Source organism: Galeopterus variegatus, unplaced genomic scaffold (assembly GCF_000696425.1).
Source record: "Galeopterus variegatus unplaced genomic scaffold, G_variegatus-3.0.2 Scaffold12751, whole genome shotgun sequence".
Taxonomy (NCBI): domain Eukaryota; kingdom Metazoa; phylum Chordata; class Mammalia; order Dermoptera; family Cynocephalidae; genus Galeopterus; species Galeopterus variegatus.
In genome coordinates this window covers 24978-29787 of record NW_007738862.1, presented here as the reverse complement: position 1 = coordinate 29787, position 4810 = coordinate 24978, and the positions used below count along the sequence as shown (strand labels likewise).

General features: G+C 53.7%; 1 pseudogene; it reads right to left on the bottom strand.

Moving 5' to 3' along the window:
• Window positions 1-1396: 1396 nt before the first annotated feature.
• Window positions 1397-4575, bottom strand: LOC103581299 (annotated as a pseudogene).
• Between the last annotated feature and the right edge of the window lie 235 nt (window positions 4576-4810).

The window sequence follows — 4810 nt, the reverse complement described above, 5'->3', positions numbered from 1 at the left end:
CGATGTCTTGTGTCTTTGGGAGGAAAAGAGGCCATTGAGAGAAGGGAATCTCAACACTTTTCTAATGTCCTTTCTTACAAAGGCTTTCTTGGTATCAGCAGTTTAAAGATTTCCAACGACGAATTCTTGTGGCTACCAGCGTATGTGGCCGAGGCATGGACATCGAGCGGGTGAACATTGCCTTTAACCACGACATGCCCGAGGATTCTGACACCTACCTGCATCGGGTAAGTCCCACACCCAGAAGGACATCCACTCTCCACCCCTTATTTCCTGTATCTTTTCATACCTTACATCTTCATCCCTGCCTCTGGGTGTCTTCCCTGTTTGGGGTCTGCCAGTCCTACCCTCTGTCTCCTTGCAGGTGGCCACAGCAGACCAGTTTGGCACCAAGGGCTTGCCCACCATGTCTGTGTCAGATGACAATGATGCCGAGATCCTCAGTGACGTGCGGGATCACTTTGAGGTGAATATTAGCGAGCTGCCTGATGAGACAGACATCTCCTCCTACAGTGAGTGTTGATCTCCTGAGACTGGCTCCCCCAGTTCTTTGGATTGTCCTTGTTCTTAGCGTAGTCCTTAGTGTAGTTTTTTTCAATCCCACTGTGTACGGAGAGTGCCTGATGCTTGGTGGGCATTGACCCGCTCATGCTCCTGGTCTTTGATGTCATGTTGGGTTGTGTCGATGGCCTCTGTGTGGGGTCCCTTTCTTCTCTCATCAGATTATTTTTCTTTCCCCTCCCGCAAGTCTCTCCTCTGAACCCACACGGTACATGAACGTCTGCATGTGTGAGTGCGTGAATTTCTGTGTTGGTTTTGCCTTTTTCTGCCTTATTCTGACTGTGCTGTGTTTTCTCTTCAGTTGAACAGACACGGTAGAGGGCTCACCCATTCTGGAATGTGAGGATCTGCTCCTCTTCAGGAGAGGACACCAGCATCGGGGGGAAGGAGACACTCCTGCCACCTCCCCCTGACACCCCCACCCCATGGCTCCCTCTTTTGTGTCATCACCTTCGTAAACCCCATTTCTGATTTGTCTGAAGTTTTAACAAAACTAAAAATGAAACACGTGTCTGGTGTGTATAAGTGCTCCGTCACTTTACTGGATGTGAGGCTGTGTTAGGGCATGAAGCAGGGTAAGTTCCTGTGAGGCCTGTGTCCCCTGCTGTGGAGCTGAGATCAACAGGTGGGCTCAAAGTGGGGGGTGGGGTTAAGCCACTGCAGAGACCATGGCTCCCCCACTACCTCCCAGTTTCTGGCCCTTCCTGGGGGTCTCTTCCATTTTCTCAGTGGCCTGGGAGGGGCTGGGAAGTTTCTGATCAAAGGGCTGCTGGAGGTGGGGTGGGGTGGGCAGTATTACTGGTGCTGGAGGGTGACATGGGAACTGGTGGGAAGCTTAGGCGGCTCCTCCCAGGCTCTCTTGGTGTCTCCTCATCTCCTTCAGCTTCTGGATCTTGAGCCCCAGGGCCCCGGCCTCTCAGCACTCCCCTGCCCTTCCTGCAGGGCCTGGTACAGCTCCCGCTGCTGCTCCAGCAGAGGCCTCTGGGGGCCAGACAGAGGTCACCCACCAGGGGCTATACCTGAGCTCCTTGAACAAGGATGTGGGGTCATCTGAAAGAGGAGGGCTTTCCCTCCTCCCTAAGAAATAAGGAAATGTTAGATGAGAGGGAATTCCTGTTCAGGGACTTTGTGGACTGTGCTGCTGTGGAGGGAGGGGGTGTGGGGAGAGGAGCCCTGAGGTCTGCATGGGGTGGGGTGGGCAGAAGCTGGGAGCTGAGAGCTGGAACTGGGCACGGAACAGCTGGATGGGGTTGATGGGATTTTCCTGCACCCCAGTACAAGTCCCCTCACTCCCTCCATCCTCACCCTGGATGCCACTACCCTGGGGGGTGACCTCATCTTCCCACTGCCTGTGGAGCTGGTCTGTTCTTATAAGCTGTCCTTGGGGTTCTGGGAGCAGCAGCTCTGGGAACCCTGGGGTGCCAGGAACTAGGGGGGGGGCAGGAGGAGGCAAAGTCAACAGCACCAAGAGAGCCCTGGCAAGGGAGGAGCATGTCGGGTAGGCAGGGATCAGTCTGAGCTGCCAACAGCTGCCAGGAGCTGGCTCCCTCCAGGCGTGGCCCCGCTTCACTGCCTGGCCCTGCCCAGACCCCTGCCCCTGCCCCGCTCTGCTGCCTCCACTCCCCGCCCAACCTTGCTCAGACACAGCCCAGGAACAACTCCTGCTCCTGCTGGGAGAAATGTTCCTCCAGTCTAGACAGAACTTGCTGTAGGTCACTGGCGCCCAGCCCTCCACTGGTCCTGTGTGCGCTTCACACTATGTCTTCTCTATCTGATTCGATACGGGTTTTTAGTTTTCTTTTCTTGTATTGTCTTCGACCTCTCAGAGTGGGTTAGGTAGTGTTCTCTCCACATTTGTTTTCTGAAACAGATGGCAGAGAATTTGTATAATTGTTTTCTTAAAGGTTCGGTAGCATTAACCAGTGAACCCATCTGGGTCTGGTGCTTTCTCTTTTGGAATGTTATTAATTATTGACTCAATTTCTTTAACAGATTGCCTATTTCATTTCACTTTTTTTAATTAAGAAAATTAAAAAAAAATAACATTAGATGTAGAGAAGAGTTGTAGAGCTAGAACGCAGAGTTTCAACAAGCTTCCCTTAATGTTAACATTTTAGAAAACCATGTTAAAGCTAAGAATCTAAGAAATTATTTTTGGTACAATACTCTTAGCTAAAATATAGACCCTACGGGCCGGCCCGGTGGCGCATTGCTACAGTGCACCGCTTGGGAGTGCGGCGGCACTCCCGCCGAGGGTTCGGATCCCACGTACAGACCGGGTCCCGCTCACTGGCTGAGCGAGGTGTGGGAGCAACACCGAGGGTTGCGATCCCGTTGCCGGTCCTGGTCCGGTACGGGCGTGACACTGAGGGTTGTGATCCGTTGCCGGACACGAAAAAAGACAAAAAAAGGGAAAAAAAAAAATATAGACCCTACTTAAATTTCACGAATTTTTGTGCTGTTGTCTTTTTCTGTTCCAGGATCCAATCTAGTGCACCCTAATGCATTTGGTGGTCATGTCTCCTTAGTCTTTTCTGATCTTAGTTTCTCCTGACATCTCTGCTTAGGAGGGAAGGGATGGGCTTTGGGTTCAGGGGCAGAGAGCCGGGGCAGGATCCGAATGAGATGCCCCCCCCCAACCCCGGTCCTCTGACAACACCTCACCCCAGTCACACTGAGGGGTCCCTCAAGGTCCAGGTGCTCCACCAGGCAGGTGTATCTCAGCTCCTCTCCAGGGAGCACTCCCATAGCTGCCCACCTCTGGTTTGTCTTGTCCTTCAGGTCGGGTCACCCTGAGTTCCGAGTTCAAGGTCAGCTCCGTCCCTTCCTGCAGCCATGTCAGAGTGATCTTGGCAGGTGAGGGGTCAACTGCTTGGACTCTCAGAATGTGATTGTCCTCAGGGTCCTGCTTATTAGTGACCACAGTCCTGAGGGCCACTGGATGCAGGAGAGAGAGCAGAGAGGTGGAGTGAGGGGGACACACCTCAGCTTCCCCCCTCCTGGCTGGGTCTTTCTCCACACCCCAGGGCCTTCCCCTCCCCCAACCCCAGGGCATCTCACAGCCTGGGCAGGTAGAGGGGACCCAGGTCTCCACACCCCCCTGCTGAAGTCTTTCCATAAGTGTGCCCACTGTTCCTGCTGTGGCATTAGTGTCTGCCCTATGCAGAGTCCTGGGTGTTAGGGCTTCAGCATACGACTAGGGGACACAATTCAGTCCATAACAGGGTCTTCTGTGATATGTGTGTGTGTTTGGTGCCCACCAGTTGGTCCTGGTTTCTTGAGCCCTCAACAAGCATGATCTCAGTGCACCCCTAACTCATGGTCTAGCCACACAGGCACCATGGACTGATGACTTCTGACCATCTCTGCTGTTAATTGGGCCTGGGACTGGGCCATCTAGGTTTCTGGGGTCGTCGGTGGCTGCTGCCCAGATCTTGGCTATGACTCAGCTGTAGCCTGGGGGGCCCTGGGGAACTCTTCCCTGCCATCTAGACACTCAAAGTCATAGGACAGTCATCAGGACAGACTTGAAATTTGAGGCCAGGGCTACAGATCTCCTAAATTCAGGACTTGAGGATGGCAGAGATGGGTGTAAGGGACCCAATGGCCTGGACAGAGCCTCTTGTCACCTCAGAGGAGGAAAAGGCAACTGAATGTTGTAACAGCAGCTACTTGGGGTGTGAGGTCCTAGCACAGGGAGTGGGACCCTGAAAACCCCATGAATTTGGAACCAGGCCTGGTCCCTACAGGGGTGGCACAGATGCTTCCCCTTGGCTTTCTATGGCCCAGAACCCGGAAACCACACAGGAGTCCCCAAGGCCAAGCTCTCCCCTGCTGCTCTCCTCCCTGGCTCCTTCCTCTTCCTTTGTTGTACTTCTACTCCCCTGATGTCCCTATTTCAGCCTATTTCTGGCCTCCATCCCCAGAGTCAGAAGCAGGAACAAGTGACAGGGACTCTGGATTCCATAGTCCCGTTCCAGGAGACTGAAGACACCCAGTACGTTTGAGGTCCATTCTGGAACTGGGAGCCAGTTGGTATAACCGGAAGACCTGGATCTGCCCTGAGGCAGCACCCGCCCTCACTCAAGGGGGAGGAAACGTCTATGTTAACCTGGATCCTGGGAAGCACTTCGAATCCTGAATCTGACACGGAATGGTGTCGCCTCCTTGTTTGCACAGCCCTATCCTGCTGCTGGGAGCCCAGAGAGACCAAGGTGGGGGCTGACCTCACAGATGACGAGAAGGGGAG